The sequence below is a fragment of the Hyla sarda genome, unplaced genomic scaffold (assembly GCF_029499605.1).
Source record: "Hyla sarda isolate aHylSar1 unplaced genomic scaffold, aHylSar1.hap1 scaffold_2050, whole genome shotgun sequence".
In the NCBI taxonomy this organism is placed as follows: domain Eukaryota; kingdom Metazoa; phylum Chordata; class Amphibia; order Anura; family Hylidae; genus Hyla; species Hyla sarda.
The window spans coordinates 1-17,004 of NW_026608714.1; the positions used below are offsets into that span (position 1 = coordinate 1).

At 48.9% G+C, this 17,004-nt stretch overlaps 12 non-coding genes across 12 annotated transcripts; all 12 read right to left on the reverse strand.

Moving 5' to 3' along the window:
* Positions 1-690: 690 nt before the first annotated feature.
* On the reverse strand, positions 691-762 carry TRNAC-GCA (transfer RNA cysteine (anticodon GCA)). The gene has a single exon. It is a non-coding gene; the product is annotated as a tRNA-Cys (tRNA).
* Positions 763-1,113: 351 nt separating this feature from the next.
* TRNAC-GCA (transfer RNA cysteine (anticodon GCA)) lies at positions 1,114-1,185 on the reverse strand. The gene has a single exon. It is a non-coding gene; the product is annotated as a tRNA-Cys (tRNA).
* A 2,239-nt stretch (positions 1,186-3,424) lies between these two features.
* On the reverse strand, positions 3,425-3,496 carry TRNAC-GCA (transfer RNA cysteine (anticodon GCA)). Its single transcript has one exon. It is a non-coding gene; the product is annotated as a tRNA-Cys (tRNA).
* Positions 3,497-3,847: 351 nt separating this feature from the next.
* TRNAC-GCA (transfer RNA cysteine (anticodon GCA)) lies at positions 3,848-3,919 on the reverse strand. Its single transcript has one exon. It is a non-coding gene; the product is annotated as a tRNA-Cys (tRNA).
* A 2,231-nt stretch (positions 3,920-6,150) lies between these two features.
* TRNAC-GCA (transfer RNA cysteine (anticodon GCA)) lies at positions 6,151-6,222 on the reverse strand. Its single transcript has one exon. It is a non-coding gene; the product is annotated as a tRNA-Cys (tRNA).
* Positions 6,223-6,574: 352 nt separating this feature from the next.
* On the reverse strand, positions 6,575-6,646 carry TRNAC-GCA (transfer RNA cysteine (anticodon GCA)). Its single transcript has one exon. It is a non-coding gene; the product is annotated as a tRNA-Cys (tRNA).
* A 2,214-nt stretch (positions 6,647-8,860) lies between these two features.
* On the reverse strand, positions 8,861-8,932 carry TRNAC-GCA (transfer RNA cysteine (anticodon GCA)). Its single transcript has one exon. It is a non-coding gene; the product is annotated as a tRNA-Cys (tRNA).
* A 351-nt stretch (positions 8,933-9,283) lies between these two features.
* Positions 9,284-9,355, reverse strand: TRNAC-GCA (transfer RNA cysteine (anticodon GCA)). The gene has a single exon. It is a non-coding gene; the product is annotated as a tRNA-Cys (tRNA).
* A 2,227-nt stretch (positions 9,356-11,582) lies between these two features.
* TRNAC-GCA (transfer RNA cysteine (anticodon GCA)) lies at positions 11,583-11,654 on the reverse strand. The gene has a single exon. It is a non-coding gene; the product is annotated as a tRNA-Cys (tRNA).
* Positions 11,655-12,005: 351 nt separating this feature from the next.
* TRNAC-GCA (transfer RNA cysteine (anticodon GCA)) lies at positions 12,006-12,077 on the reverse strand. Its single transcript has one exon. It is a non-coding gene; the product is annotated as a tRNA-Cys (tRNA).
* A 2,213-nt stretch (positions 12,078-14,290) lies between these two features.
* Positions 14,291-14,362, reverse strand: TRNAC-GCA (transfer RNA cysteine (anticodon GCA)). Its single transcript has one exon. It is a non-coding gene; the product is annotated as a tRNA-Cys (tRNA).
* Positions 14,363-14,714: 352 nt separating this feature from the next.
* On the reverse strand, positions 14,715-14,786 carry TRNAC-GCA (transfer RNA cysteine (anticodon GCA)). The gene has a single exon. It is a non-coding gene; the product is annotated as a tRNA-Cys (tRNA).
* Between the last annotated feature and the right edge of the window lie 2,218 nt (positions 14,787-17,004).

The window sequence follows — 17,004 nt, forward strand, 5'->3', positions numbered from 1 at the left end:
CATCTTCAGGGTCTCGACGGGATTCGAACTCACAACCTCTTCGCTCCAAGGCGGCTGCTCTAACCACTATGCCGTGGGAGCTGCTTGTCAGGCATATGCGGCGACCAAGGTCTTGGCCTGTTTTGGCACACAGAGCAACTGCACAGAGGAAAGGGGGGGGGGGACTCCAACCTAAGGTGGAGCTAGCTCTCAACTGGCTATGTCAAGATCTCTGAATGCTAAGTGGTTAGCCTTGCCACTTTACAGTGTAAAGGTGGTGGGTTCAATCTATAAATGTAACTTAGATGTAAGTTTTGTCAAACCACAAAAAGATCAAAGAGTTACATTCGTAGATCTTAAAGGGATACTCGTGTGTCAATTTTTTTTTTTTTTTAATTAACTGGTGCCAAAAAGTTAGACAGATTAGTAAATGACTTGTATTTAAAGCTCTTTACTCTTATCAGCTGCTTTATACTACAGAGGAAGTTCTATGGTTCTTTTCTGTCTGACCACAATGCCCCACCAAGAAAAAATTGTGCATTAGCGGGCATTTGTATTTGAACCAAGGACCTCTTGAACCTCTGCGCTCCAGGGTGGCTGCTCATCAACTGGATGAGGCGACCAAAATCTTGCAGTGCAAAGCTAGTGGGGGTCTGCTATAAACAACATATGTAGGATGTGGTTAAGCTGTAAAAAAAGCATGCGTGTGTTAGGGGGCACTCGGATTTGAACCAAGGACCTCTTGATCTGCAGTCAAATGCTCTACCACTGAGCTATACCCCCGCAACATGCAGCTCATCTGTACCTCAACATTTTTAATTTTCTGCAATAAACTACATATGTGGGATACGGTTAAGCTTGTAAAGAAAAAAAATGTGTGTTATGGGCACTCGGACCTCTTTACATGCAGTCAAATGCTCTACCACTGAGCTTCAGCCCCACAACATGTGGCTTGTTTGTACCTCAACGTTGCCTCCAGCCCTTCACACCAACTACCACCACTGCCTCCAGCCCTTCACCCCACCACCCAGGGCCACTCACTTCCACACCAACAACCTTCTTCCTATGTCGCCTCCCCCCCCCCACTACATATGTGGGATATGGTTAAGTCGTAAAGCAAAAAAAATGTGTGTTAGGGGGCACTCGGATTTGAGCCAAGGACCTCTTGATCTGCAGTCAAATGCTCTACCACTGAGCTATACCCCCGCAACACATGGCTTGCCAGGGTAACCGCACAGAGGGGGGATTCGAAGCTAAGTCCGAACTAGCTCTCGGCTTGCCTGTACTGTCCCAGTCAAATGTATATGAACCGGTGGGGAAAAAAATGATTTTGTCAAAACAGGCCAAGACCACAGTCATCCTTGCCAGTTTCCATGAAGCTCTCATGGTCTAGTGGTTAGAGCTGCTGCCTTGGAGCAGAGAGGTTGTGAGTTCAAGTCCTGTGAACACCCTGAAGCTCGTTTGGAGAAATTGTGGCAGCAGAGTGTGGAAGCGGAGGACTGTGTGTGTGTGTGTGTGTGTGTGTGTGTGTGTGTGTGTGTGTGTGTGTGAAGTGGTTGATGGTTGGGCACCCATAAGGTGTTGGAGAAGGAGCTCTGGTGTGGATGGCTGTGGTAGCTGGTATGTGAGTGTGGGTGGGAAGGTTCCATAGGAAGAAGGTTGTTGGTGTGGAAGTGAGTGGTCCCGGTTCCTGGGTGGTAGTTGGTGTGAAGGGCTGGTGGCAATGATGGTAGTTGGTGTGGAGGCAGTGGTGGTAGTTGGTGTGAAGGGCTGGAGGCAATGGTGGATCGCAGAGGAGGTTTTCTTGATATAAAAAAAAAAAAAGGCAAATAAAATCCCCCATCTTTTTATTTTCAACATCCCACATGCTTCGACAGACACAACACCACTTTTGGCAGATCCCCAACCTAGAATCCTCCATTCCAGGCAGTGGACCACCTTCCACGATGCCCCACAACTACACCTTCCTCCGCAACGCCCTCTAACCACTTACCTCGACAACTGCTCTCCTTGACATCCTCCTCGCCTCAGTCCATCCAGCGACATGCTCCAGGGTCTTCAGGGACATTGCTCTCCATTTCGCTCTTCCTGACATCCACCTCGCCTCAGTCCATCCATGCACCGATATCTTCCAATCCCATGAGTGGTGGTGGTGTGGGTGGGAAGGTTCCATAGGAAGAAGGTTGTTGGTGTGGAAGTGAGTGGTCCCGGTAATTGGTGTGAAGGGCTGGTGGCAGTGGTGGTAGTTGGTGTGGAGGCAGTGGTGGTAGTTGGTGTGAAAAAAAAACAAAACAAAAAAAAGGCAAATAAAATCCCCCATCTTTTTATTTTCAACATCCCACATGCTTCAACAGACACAACACCACTTTTGGCAGATCCCCAACCTAGAATCCTCCATTCCAGGCAGTGGACCACCTTCCACGATGCCCCACAACTACACCTTCCTCCGCAACGCCCTCTAACCACTCACCTCGACAACTGCTCTCCTTGACATCCTCCTCGCCTCAGTCCACCTTCCACGATGCCCCACAACTACACCTTCCTCCAATCACTTACCTCGACAACTGCTCTCCTTGACATCCTCCTCGCCTCAGTCCACCTTCCACAATGCCCCACAACTACACCTTCCTCCAACCACTTACCTTGACAACTGCTCTCCTTGACATCCACCTCGCCTCAGTCCATCCATGCACCGATATCTTCCAATCCACCAGACATCCCAGGTTCTCACGATCCATCTCTTTTAACAGCTGTCATCTTCAGGGTCTCGACGGGATTCGAACTCACAACCTCTTCGCTCCAAGGCGGCTGCTCTAACCACTATGCCGTGGGAGCTGCTTGTCAGGCATATGCGGCGACCAAGGTCTTGGCCTGTTTTGGCACACAGAGCAACTGCACAGAGGAAAGGGGGGGGGGGGACTCCAACCTAAGGTGGAGCTAGCTCTCAACTGGCTATGTCAAGATCTCTGAATGCTAAGTGGTTAGCCTTGCCACCTTACAGTGTAAAGGTGGTGGGTTCAATCTATAAATGTAACTTAGATGTAAGTTTTGTCAAACCACAAAAAGATCAAAGAGTTACATTCGTAGATCTTAAAGGGATACTCGTGTGTCAATTTTTTTTTTTTTTTAATTAACTGGTGCCAAAAAGTTAGACAGATTAGTAAATGACTTGTATTTAAAGCTCTTTACTCTTATCAGCTGCTTTATACTACAGAGGAAGTTCTATGGTTCTTTTCTGTCTGACCACAATGCCCCACCAAGAAAAAATTGTGCATTAGCGGGCATTTGTATTTGAACCAAGGACCTCTTGAACCTCTGCGCTCCAGGGTGGCTGCTCATCAACTGGATGAGGCGACCAAAATCTTGCAGTGCAAAGCTAGTGGGGGTCTGCTATAAACAACATATGTAGGATGTGGTTAAGCTGTAAAAAAAGCATGCGTGTGTTAGGGGGCACTCGGATTTGAACCAAGGACCTCTTGATCTGCAGTCAAATGCTCTACCACTGAGCTATACCCCCGCAACATGCAGCTCATCTGTACCTCAACATTTTTAATTTTCTGCAATAAACTACATATGTGGGATACGGTTAAGCTTGTAAAGAAAAAAAATGTGTGTTACGGGCACTCGGACCTCTTTACATGCAGTCAAATGCTCTACCACTGAGCTTCAGCCCCACAACATGTGGCTTGTTTGTACCTCAACGTTGCCTCCAGCCCTTCACACCAACTACCACCACTGCCTCCAGCCCTTCACCCCACCACCCAGGGCCACTCACTTCCACACCAACAACCTTCTTCCTATGTCGCCTCCCCCCCCCCACTACATATGTGGGATATGGTTAAGTCGTAAAGCAAAAAAAATGTGTGTTAGGGGGCACTCGGATTTGAGCCAAGGACCTCTTGATCTGCAGTCAAATGCTCTACCACTGAGCTATACCCCCGCAACACATGGCTTGCCAGGGTAACCGCACAGAGGGGGGATTCGAAGCTAAGTCCGAACTAGCTCTCGGCTTGCCTGTACTGTCCCAGTCAAATGTATATGAACCGGTGGGGAAAAAAATGATTTTGTCAAAACAGGCCAAGACCACAGTCATCCTTGCCAGTTTCCATGAAGCTCTCATGGTCTAGTGGTTAGAGCTGCTGCCTTGGAGCAGAGAGGTTGTGAGTTCAAGTCCTGTGAACACCCTGAAGCTCGTTTGGAGAAATTGTGGCAGCAGAGTGTGGAAGCGGAGGACTGTGTGTGTGTGTGTGTGTGTGTGTGTGTGTGTGTGTGTGTGTGTGAAGTGGTTGATGGTTGGGCACCCATAAGGTGTTGGAGAAGGAGCTCTGGTGTGGATGGCTGTGGTAGCTGGTATGTGAGTGTGGGTGGGAAGGTTCCATAGGAAGAAGGTTGTTGGTGTGGAAGTGAGTGGTCCCGGTTCCTGGGTGGTAGTTGGTGTGAAGGGCTGGTGGCAATGATGGTAGTTGGTGTGGAGGCAGTGGTGGTAGTTGGTGTGAAGGGCTGGAGGCAATGGTGGATCGCAGAGGAGGTTTTCTTGATATAAAAAAAAAAAAAGGCAAATAAAATCCCCCATCTTTTTATTTTCAACATCCCACATGCTTCGACAGACACAACACCACTTTTGGCAGATCCCCAACCTAGAATCCTCCATTCCAGGCAGTGGACCACCTTCCACGATGCCCCACAACTACACCTTCCTCCGCAACGCCCTCTAACCACTTACCTCGACAACTGCTCTCCTTGACATCCTCCTCGCCTCAGTCCATCCAGCGACATGCTCCAGGGTCTTCAGGGACATTGCTCTCCATTTCGCTCTTCCTGACATCCACCTCGCCTCAGTCCATCCATGCACCGATATCTTCCAATCCCATGAGTGGTGGTGGTGTGGGTGGGAAGGTTCCATAGGAAGAAGGTTGTTGGTGTGGAAGTGAGTGGTCCCGGTAATTGGTGTGAAGGGCTGGTGGCAGTGGTGGTAGTTGGTGTGGAGGCAGTGGTGGTAGTTGGTGTGAAAAAAAAACAAAACAAAAAAAAGGCAAATAAAATCCCCCATCTTTTTATTTTCAACATCCCACATGCTTCAACAGACACAACACCACTTTTGGCAGATCCCCAACCTAGAATCCTCCATTCCAGGCAGTGGACCACCTTCCACAATGCCCCACAACTACACCTTCCTCCGCAACGCCCTCTAACCACTCACCTCGACAACTGCTCTCCTTGACATCCTCCTCGCCTCAGTCCACCTTCCACGATGCCCCACAACTACACCTTCCTCCAATCACTTACCTCGACAACTGCTCTCCTTGACATCCTCCTCGCCTCAGTCCACCTTCCACAATGCCCCACAACTACACCTTCCTCCAACCACTTACCTTGACAACTGCTCTCCTTGACATCCACCTCGCCTCAGTCCATCCACCGATATCTTCCAATCCACCAGACATCCCAGGTTCTCACGATCCATCTCTTTTAACAGCTGTCATCTTCAGGGTCTCGACGGGATTCGAACTCACAACCTCTTCGCTCCAAGGCGGCTGCTCTAACCACTATGCCGTGGGAGCTGCTTGTCAGGCATATGCGGCGACCAAGGTCTTGGCCTGTTTTGGCACACAGAGCAACTGCACAGAGGAAAGGGGGGGGGGGGACTCCAACCTAAGGTGGAGCTAGCTCTCAACTGGCTATGTCAAGATCTCTGAATGCTAAGTGGTTAGCCTTGCCACCTTACAGTGTAAAGGTGGTGGGTTCAATCTATAAATGTAACTTAGATGTAAGTTTTGTCAAACCACAAAAAGATCAAAGAGTTACATTCGTAGATCTTAAAGGGATACTCGTGTGTCAATTTTTTTTTTTTTTTAATTAACTGGTGCCAAAAAGTTAGACAGATTAGTAAATGACTTGTATTTAAAGCTCTTTACTCTTATCAGCTGCTTTATACTACAGAGGAAGTTCTATGGTTCTTTTCTGTCTGACCACAATGCCCCACCAAGAAAAAATTGTGCATTAGCGGGCATTTGTATTTGAACCAAGGACCTCTTGAACCTCTGCGCTCCAGGGTGGCTGCTCATCAACTGGATGAGGCGACCAAAATCTTGCAGTGCAAAGCTAGTGGGGGTCTGCTATAAACAACATATGTAGGATGTGGTTAAGCTGTAAAAAAAGCATGCGTGTGTTAGGGGGCACTCGGATTTGAACCAAGGACCTCTTGATCTGCAGTCAAATGCTCTACCACTGAGCTATACCCCCGCAACATGCAGCTCATCTGTACCTCAACATTTTTAATTTTCTGCAATAAACTACATATGTGGGATACGGTTAAGCTTGTAAAGAAAAAAAAATGTGTGTTACGGGCACTCGGACCTCTTTACATGCAGTCAAATGCTCTACCACTGAGCTTCAGCCCCACAACATGTGGCTTGTTTGTACCTCAACGTTGCCTCCAGCCCTTCACACCAACTACCACCACTGCCTCCAGCCCTTCACCCCACCACCCAGGGCCACTCACTTCCACACCAACAACCTTCTTCCTATGTCGCCTCCCCCCCCCCACTACATATGTGGGATATGGTTAAGTCGTAAAGCAAAAAAAATGTGTGTTAGGGGGCACTCGGATTTGAGCCAAGGACCTCTTGATCTGCAGTCAAATGCTCTACCACTGAGCTATACCCCCGCAACACATGGCTTGCCAGGGTAACCGCACAGAGGGGGGATTCGAAGCTAAGTCCGAACTAGCTCTCGGCTTGCCTGTACTGTCCCAGTCAAATGTATATGAACCGGTGGGGAAAAAAATGATTTTGTCAAAACAGGCCAAGACCACAGTCATCCTTGCCAGTTTCCATGAAGCTCTCATGGTCTAGTGGTTAGAGCTGCTGCCTTGGAGCAGAGAGGTTGTGAGTTCAAGTCCTGTGAACACCCTGAAGCTCGTTTGGAGAAATTGTGGCAGCAGAGTGTGGAAGCGGAGGACTGTGTGTGTGTGTGTGTGTGTGTGTGAAGTGGTTGATGGTTGGGCACCCATAAGGTGTTGGAGAAGGAGCTCTGGTGTGGATGGCTGTGGTAGCTGGTATGTGAGTGTGGGTGGGAAGGTTCCATAGGAAGAAGGTTGTTGGTGTGGAAGTGAGTGGTCCCGGTTCCTGGGTGGTAGTTGGTGTGAAGGGCTGGTGGCAATGATGGTAGTTGGTGTGGAGGCAGTGGTGGTAGTTGGTGTGAAGGGCTGGAGGCAATGGTGGATCGCAGAGGAGGTTTTCTTGATATAAAAAAAAAAAAAGGCAAATAAAATCCCCCATCTTTTTATTTTCAACATCCCACATGCTTCGACAGACACAACACCACTTTTGGCAGATCCCCAACCTAGAATCCTCCATTCCAGGCAGTGGACCACCTTCCACGATGCCCCACAACTACACCTTCCTCCGCAACGCCCTCTAACCACTTACCTCGACAACTGCTCTCCTTGACATCCTCCTCGCCTCAGTCCATCCAGCGACATGCTCCAGGGTCTTCAGGGACATTGCTCTCCATTTCGCTCTTCCTGACATCCACCTCGCCTCAGTCCATCCATGCACCGATATCTTCCAATCCCATGAGTGGTGGTGGTGTGGGTGGGAAGGTTCCATAGGAAGAAGGTTGTTGGTGTGGAAGTGAGTGGTCCCGGTAATTGGTGTGAAGGGCTGGTGGCAGTGGTGGTAGTTGGTGTGGAGGCAGTGGTGGTAGTTGGTGTGAAAAAAAAACAAAACAAAAAAAAGGCAAATAAAATCCCCCATCTTTTTATTTTCAACATCCCACATGCTTCAACAGACACAACACCACTTTTGGCAGATCCCCAACCTAGAATCCTCCATTCCAGGCAGTGGACCACCTTCCACGATGCCCCACAACTACACCTTCCTCCGCAACGCCCTCTAACCACTCACCTCGACAACTGCTCTCCTTGACATCCTCCTCGCCTCAGTCCACCTTCCACGATGCCCCACAACTACACCTTCCTCCAATCACTTACCTCGACAACTGCTCTCCTTGACATCCTCCTCGCCTCAGTCCACCTTCCACAATGCCCCACAACTACACCTTCCTCCAACCACTTACCTTGACAACTGCTCTCCTTGACATCCACCTCGCCTCAGTCCATCCATGCACCGATATCTTCCAATCCACCAGACATCCCAGGTTCTCACGATCCATCTCTTTTAACAGCTGTCATCTTCAGGGTCTCGACGGGATTCGAACTCACAACCTCTTCGCTCCAAGGCGGCTGCTCTAACCACTATGCCGTGGGAGCTGCTTGTCAGGCATATGCGGCGACCAAGGTCTTGGCCTGTTTTGGCACACAGAGCAACTGCACAGAGGAAAGGGGGGGGGGGACTCCAACCTAAGGTGGAGCTAGCTCTCAACTGGCTATGTCAAGATCTCTGAATGCTAAGTGGTTAGCCTTGCCACCTTACAGTGTAAAGGTGGTGGGTTCAATCTATAAATGTAACTTAGATGTAAGTTTTGTCAAACCACAAAAAGATCAAAGAGTTACATTCGTAGATCTTAAAGGGATACTCGTGTGTCAATTTTTTTTTTTTTTTAATTAACTGGTGCCAAAAAGTTAGACAGATTAGTAAATGACTTGTATTTAAAGCTCTTTACTCTTATCAGCTGCTTTATACTACAGAGGAAGTTCTATGGTTCTTTTCTGTCTGACCACAATGCCCCACCAAGAAAAAATTGTGCATTAGCGGGCATTTGTATTTGAACCAAGGACCTCTTGAACCTCTGCGCTCCAGGGTGGCTGCTCATCAACTGGATGAGGCGACCAAAATCTTGCAGTGCAAAGCTAGTGGGGGTCTGCTATAAACAACATATGTAGGATGTGGTTAAGCTGTAAAAAAAGCATGCGTGTGTTAGGGGGCACTCGGATTTGAACCAAGGACCTCTTGATCTGCAGTCAAATGCTCTACCACTGAGCTATACCCCCGCAACATGCAGCTCATCTGTACCTCAACATTTTTAATTTTCTGCAATAAACTACATATGTGGGATACGGTTAAGCTTGTAAAGAAAAAAAATGTGTGTTACGGGCACTCGGACCTCTTTACATGCAGTCAAATGCTCTACCACTGAGCTTCAGCCCCACAACATGTGGCTTGTTTGTACCTCAACGTTGCCTCCAGCCCTTCACACCAACTACCACCACTGCCTCCAGCCCTTCACCCCACCACCCAGGGCCACTCACTTCCACACCAACAACCTTCTTCCTATGTCGCCTCCCCCCCCCCACTACATATGTGGGATATGGTTAAGTCGTAAAGCAAAAAAAATGTGTGTTAGGGGGCACTCGGATTTGAGCCAAGGACCTCTTGATCTGCAGTCAAATGCTCTACCACTGAGCTATACCCCCGCAACACATGGCTTGCCAGGGTAACCGCACAGAGGGGGGATTCGAAGCTAAGTCCGAACTAGCTCTCGGCTTGCCTGTACTGTCCCAGTCAAATGTATATGAACCGGTGGGGAAAAAAATGATTTTGTCAAAACAGGCCAAGACCACAGTCATCCTTGCCAGTTTCCATGAAGCTCTCATGGTCTAGTGGTTAGAGCTGCTGCCTTGGAGCAGAGAGGTTGTGAGTTCAAGTCCTGTGAACACCCTGAAGCTCGTTTGGAGAAATTGTGGCAGCAGAGTGTGGAAGCGGAGGACTGTGTGTGTGTGTGTGTGTGTGTGTGTGTGTGTGTGTGTGTGAAGTGGTTGATGGTTGGGCACCCATAAGGTGTTGGAGAAGGAGCTCTGGTGTGGATGGCTGTGGTAGCTGGTATGTGAGTGTGGGTGGGAAGGTTCCATAGGAAGAAGGTTGTTGGTGTGGAAGTGAGTGGTCCCGGTTCCTGGGTGGTAGTTGGTGTGAAGGGCTGGTGGCAATGATGGTAGTTGGTGTGGAGGCAGTGGTGGTAGTTGGTGTGAAGGGCTGGAGGCAATGGTGGATCGCAGAGGAGGTTTTCTTGATATAAAAAAAAAAAAAGGCAAATAAAATCCCCCATCTTTTTATTTTCAACATCCCACATGCTTCGACAGACACAACACCACTTTTGGCAGATCCCCAACCTAGAATCCTCCATTCCAGGCAGTGGACCACCTTCCACGATGCCCCACAACTACACCTTCCTCCGCAACGCCCTCTAACCACTTACCTCGACAACTGCTCTCCTTGACATCCTCCTCGCCTCAGTCCATCCAGCGACATGCTCCAGGGTCTTCAGGGACATTGCTCTCCATTTCGCTCTTCCTGACATCCACCTCGCCTCAGTCCATCCATGCACCGATATCTTCCAATCCCATGAGTGGTGGTGGTGTGGGTGGGAAGGTTCCATAGGAAGAAGGTTGTTGGTGTGGAAGTGAGTGGTCCCGGTAATTGGTGTGAAGGGCTGGTGGCAGTGGTGGTAGTTGGTGTGGAGGCAGTGGTGGTAGTTGGTGTGAAAAAAAAACAAAACAAAAAAAAGGCAAATAAAATCCCCCATCTTTTTATTTTCAACATCCCACATGCTTCAACAGACACAACACCACTTTTGGCAGATCCCCAACCTAGAATCCTCCATTCCAGGCAGTGGACCACCTTCCACAATGCCCCACAACTACACCTTCCTCCGCAACGCCCTCTAACCACTCACCTCGACAACTGCTCTCCTTGACATCCTCCTCGCCTCAGTCCACCTTCCACGATGCCCCACAACTACACCTTCCTCCAATCACTTACCTCGACAACTGCTCTCCTTGACATCCTCCTCGCCTCAGTCCACCTTCCACAATGCCCCACAACTACACCTTCCTCCAACCACTTACCTTGACAACTGCTCTCCTTGACATCCACCTCGCCTCAGTCCATCCACCGATATCTTCCAATCCACCAGACATCCCAGGTTCTCACGATCCATCTCTTTTAACAGCTGTCATCTTCAGGGTCTCGACGGGATTCGAACTCACAACCTCTTCGCTCCAAGGCGGCTGCTCTAACCACTATGCCGTGGGAGCTGCTTGTCAGGCATATGCGGCGACCAAGGTCTTGGCCTGTTTTGGCACACAGAGCAACTGCACAGAGGAAAGGGGGGGGGGGGACTCCAACCTAAGGTGGAGCTAGCTCTCAACTGGCTATGTCAAGATCTCTGAATGCTAAGTGGTTAGCCTTGCCACCTTACAGTGTAAAGGTGGTGGGTTCAATCTATAAATGTAACTTAGATGTAAGTTTTGTCAAACCACAAAAAGATCAAAGAGTTACATTCGTAGATCTTAAAGGGATACTCGTGTGTCAATTTTTTTTTTTTTTTAATTAACTGGTGCCAAAAAGTTAGACAGATTAGTAAATGACTTGTATTTAAAGCTCTTTACTCTTATCAGCTGCTTTATACTACAGAGGAAGTTCTATGGTTCTTTTCTGTCTGACCACAATGCCCCACCAAGAAAAAATTGTGCATTAGCGGGCATTTGTATTTGAACCAAGGACCTCTTGAACCTCTGCGCTCCAGGGTGGCTGCTCATCAACTGGATGAGGCGACCAAAATCTTGCAGTGCAAAGCTAGTGGGGGTCTGCTATAAACAACATATGTAGGATGTGGTTAAGCTGTAAAAAAAGCATGCGTGTGTTAGGGGGCACTCGGATTTGAACCAAGGACCTCTTGATCTGCAGTCAAATGCTCTACCACTGAGCTATACCCCCGCAACATGCAGCTCATCTGTACCTCAACATTTTTAATTTTCTGCAATAAACTACATATGTGGGATACGGTTAAGCTTGTAAAGAAAAAAAATGTGTGTTACGGGCACTCGGACCTCTTTACATGCAGTCAAATGCTCTACCACTGAGCTTCAGCCCCACAACATGTGGCTTGTTTGTACCTCAACGTTGCCTCCAGCCCTTCACACCAACTACCACCACTGCCTCCAGCCCTTCACCCCACCACCCAGGGCCACTCACTTCCACACCAACAACCTTCTTCCTATGTCGCCTCCCCCCCCCCACTACATATGTGGGATATGGTTAAGTCGTAAAGCAAAAAAAATGTGTGTTAGGGGGCACTCGGATTTGAGCCAAGGACCTCTTGATCTGCAGTCAAATGCTCTACCACTGAGCTATACCCCCGCAACACATGGCTTGCCAGGGTAACCGCACAGAGGGGGGATTCGAAGCTAAGTCCGAACTAGCTCTCGGCTTGCCTGTACTGTCCCAGTCAAATGTATATGAACCGGTGGGGAAAAAAATGATTTTGTCAAAACAGGCCAAGACCACAGTCATCCTTGCCAGTTTCCATGAAGCTCTCATGGTCTAGTGGTTAGAGCTGCTGCCTTGGAGCAGAGAGGTTGTGAGTTCAAGTCCTGTGAACACCCTGAAGCTCGTTTGGAGAAATTGTGGCAGCAGAGTGTGGAAGCGGAGGACTGTGTGTGTGTGTGTGTGTGTGTGAAGTGGTTGATGGTTGGGCACCCATAAGGTGTTGGAGAAGGAGCTCTGGTGTGGATGGCTGTGGTAGCTGGTATGTGAGTGTGGGTGGGAAGGTTCCATAGGAAGAAGGTTGTTGGTGTGGAAGTGAGTGGTCCCGGTTCCTGGGTGGTAGTTGGTGTGAAGGGCTGGTGGCAATGATGGTAGTTGGTGTGGAGGCAGTGGTGGTAGTTGGTGTGAAGGGCTGGAGGCAATGGTGGATCGCAGAGGAGGTTTTCTTGATATAAAAAAAAAAAAAGGCAAATAAAATCCCCCATCTTTTTATTTTCAACATCCCACATGCTTCGACAGACACAACACCACTTTTGGCAGATCCCCAACCTAGAATCCTCCATTCCAGGCAGTGGACCACCTTCCACGATGCCCCACAACTACACCTTCCTCCGCAACGCCCTCTAACCACTTACCTCGACAACTGCTCTCCTTGACATCCTCCTCGCCTCAGTCCATCCAGCGACATGCTCCAGGGTCTTCAGGGACATTGCTCTCCATTTCGCTCTTCCTGACATCCACCTCGCCTCAGTCCATCCATGCACCGATATCTTCCAATCCCATGAGTGGTGGTGGTGTGGGTGGGAAGGTTCCATAGGAAGAAGGTTGTTGGTGTGGAAGTGAGTGGTCCCGGTAATTGGTGTGAAGGGCTGGTGGCAGTGGTGGTAGTTGGTGTGGAGGCAGTGGTGGTAGTTGGTGTGAAAAAAAAACAAAACAAAAAAAAGGCAAATAAAATCCCCCATCTTTTTATTTTCAACATCCCACATGCTTCAACAGACACAACACCACTTTTGGCAGATCCCCAACCTAGAATCCTCCATTCCAGGCAGTGGACCACCTTCCACAATGCCCCACAACTACACCTTCCTCCGCAACGCCCTCTAACCACTCACCTCGACAACTGCTCTCCTTGACATCCTCCTCGCCTCAGTCCACCTTCCACGATGCCCCACAACTACACCTTCCTCCAATCACTTACCTCGACAACTGCTCTCCTTGACATCCTCCTCGCCTCAGTCCACCTTCCACAATGCCCCACAACTACACCTTCCTCCAACCACTTACCTTGACAACTGCTCTCCTTGACATCCACCTCGCCTCAGTCCATCCATGCACCGATATCTTCCAATCCACCAGACATCCCAGGTTCTCACGATCCATCTCTTTTAACAGCTGTCATCTTCAGGGTCTCGACGGGATTCGAACTCACAACCTCTTCGCTCCAAGGCGGCTGCTCTAACCACTATGCCGTGGGAGCTGCTTGTCAGGCATATGCGGCGACCAAGGTCTTGGCCTGTTTTGGCACACAGAGCAACTGCACAGAGGAAAGGGGGGGGGGGACTCCAACCTAAGGTGGAGCTAGCTCTCAACTGGCTATGTCAAGATCTCTGAATGCTAAGTGGTTAGCCTTGCCACCTTACAGTGTAAAGGTGGTGGGTTCAATCTATAAATGTAACTTAGATGTAAGTTTTGTCAAACCACAAAAAGATCAAAGAGTTACATTCGTAGATCTTAAAGGGATACTCGTGTGTCAATTTTTTTTTTTTTTTCATTAACTGGTGCCAAAAAGTTAGACAGATTAGTAAATGACTTGTATTTAAAGCTCTTTACTCTTATCAGCTGCTTTATACTACAGAGGAAGTTCTATGGTTCTTTTCTGTCTGACCACAATGCCCCACCAAGAAAAAATTGTGCATTAGCGGGCATTTGTATTTGAACCAAGGACCTCTTGAACCTCTGCGCTCCAGGGTGGCTGCTCATCAACTGGATGAGGCGACCAAAATCTTGCAGTGCAAAGCTAGTGGGGGTCTGCTATAAACAACATATGTAGGATGTGGTTAAGCTGTAAAAAAAAGCATGCGTGTGTTAGGGGGCACTCGGATTTGAACCAAGGACCTCTTGATCTGCAGTCAAATGCTCTACCACTGAGCTATACCCCCGCAACATGCAGCTCATCTGTACCTCAACATTTTTAATTTTCTGCAATAAACTACATATGTGGGATACGGTTAAGCTTGTAAAGAAAAAAAATGTGTGTTACGGGCACTCGGACCTCTTTACATGCAGTCAAATGCTCTACCACTGAGCTTCAGCCCCACAACATGTGGCTTGTTTGTACCTCAACGTTGCCTCCAGCCCTTCACACCAACTACCACCACTGCCTCCAGCCCTTCACCCCACCACCCAGGGCCACTCACTTCCACACCAACAACCTTCTTCCTATGTCGCCTCCCCCCCCCCCACTACATATGTGGGATATGGTTAAGTCGTAAAGCAAAAAAAATGTGTGTTAGGGGGCACTCGGATTTGAGCCAAGGACCTCTTGATCTGCAGTCAAATGCTCTACCACTGAGCTATACCCCCGCAACACATGGCTTGCCAGGGTAACCGCACAGAGGGGGGATTCGAAGCTAAGTCCGAACTAGCTCTCGGCTTGCCTGTACTGTCCCAGTCAAATGTATATGAACCGGTGGGGAAAAAAATGATTTTGTCAAAACAGGCCAAGACCACAGTCATCCTTGCCAGTTTCCATGAAGCTCTCATGGTCTAGTGGTTAGAGCTGCTGCCTTGGAGCAGAGAGGTTGTGAGTTCAAGTCCTGTGAACACCCTGAAGCTCGTTTGGAGAAATTGTGGCAGCAGAGTGTGGAAGCGGAGGACTGTGTGTGTGTGTGTGTGTGTGTGTGTGTGAAGTGGTTGATGGTTGGGCACCCATAAGGTGTTGGAGAAGGAGCTCTGGTGTGGATGGCTGTGGTAGCTGGTATGTGAGTGTGGGTGGGAAGGTTCCATAGGAAGAAGGTTGTTGGTGTGGAAGTGAGTGGTCCCGGTTCCTGGGTGGTAGTTGGTGTGAAGGGCTGGTGGCAATGATGGTAGTTGGTGTGGAGGCAGTGGTGGTAGTTGGTGTGAAGGGCTGGAGGCAATGGTGGATCGCAGAGGAGGTTTTCTTGATATAAAAAAAAAAAAAGGCAAATAAAATCCCCCATCTTTTTATTTTCAACATCCCACATGCTTCGACAGACACAACACCACTTTTGGCAGATCCCCAACCTAGAATCCTCCATTCCAGGCAGTGGACCACCTTCCACGATGCCCCACAACTACACCTTCCTCCGCAACGCCCTCTAACCACTTACCTCGACAACTGCTCTCCTTGACATCCTCCTCGCCTCAGTCCATCCAGCGACATGCTCCAGGGTCTTCAGGGACATTGCTCTCCATTTCGCTCTTCCTGACATCCACCTCGCCTCAGTCCATCCATGCACCGATATCTTCCAATCCCATGAGTGGTGGTGGTGTGGGTGGGAAGGTTCCATAGGAAGAAGGTTGTTGGTGTGGAAGTGAGTGGTCCCGGTAATTGGTGTGAAGGGCTGGTGGCAGTGGTGGTAGTTGGTGTGGAGGCAGTGGTGGTAGTTGGTGTGAAAAAAAAACAAAACAAAAAAAAGGCAAATAAAATCCCCCATCTTTTTATTTTCAACATCCCACATGCTTCAACAGACACAACACCACTTTTGGCAGATCCCCAACCTAGAATCCTCCATTCCAGGCAGTGGACCACCTTCCACAATGCCCCACAACTACACCTTCCTCCGCAACGCCCTCTAACCACTCACCTCGACAACTGCTCTCCTTGACATCCTCCTCGCCTCAGTCCACCTTCCACGATGCCCCACAACTACACCTTCCTCCAATCACTTACCTCGACAACTGCTCTCCTTGACATCCTCCTCGCCTCAGTCCACCTTCCACAATGCCCCACAACTACACCTTCCTCCAACCACTTACCTTGACAACTGCTCTCCTTGACATCCACCTCGCCTCAGTCCATCCATGCACCGATATCTTCCAATCCACCAGACATCCCAGGTTCTCACGATCCATCTCTTTTAACAGCTGTCATCTTCAGGGTCTCGACGGGATTCGAACTCACAACCTCTTCGCTCCAAGGCGGCTGCTCTAACCACTATGCCGTGGGAGCTGCTTGTCAGGCATATGCGGCGACCAAGGTCTTGGCCTGTTTTGGCACACAGAGCAACTGCACAGAGGAAAGGGGGGGGGGGGACTCCAACCTAAGGTGGAGCTAGCTCTCAACTGGCTATGTCAAGATCTCTGAATGCTAAGTGGTTAGCCTTGCCACCTTACAGTGTAAAGGTGGTGGGTTCAATCTATAAATGTAACTTAGATGTAAGTTTTGTCAAACCACAAAAAGATCAAAGAGTTACATTCGTAGATCTTAAAGGGATACTCGTGTGTCAATTTTTTTTTTTTTTTAATTAACTGGTGCCAAAAAGTTAGACAGATTAGTAAATGACTTGTATTTAAAGCTCTTTACTCTTATCAGCTGCTTTATACTACAGAGGAAGTTCTATGGTTCTTTTCTGTCTGACCACAATGCCCCACCAAGAAAAAATTGTGCATTAGCGGGCATTTGTATTTGAACCAAGGACCTCTTGAACCTCTGCGCTCCAGGGTGGCTGCTCATCAACTGGATGAGGCGACCAAAATCTTGCAGTGCAAAGCTAGTGGGGGTCTGCTATAAACAACATATGTAGGATGTGGTTAAGCTGTAAAAAAAGCATGCGTGTGT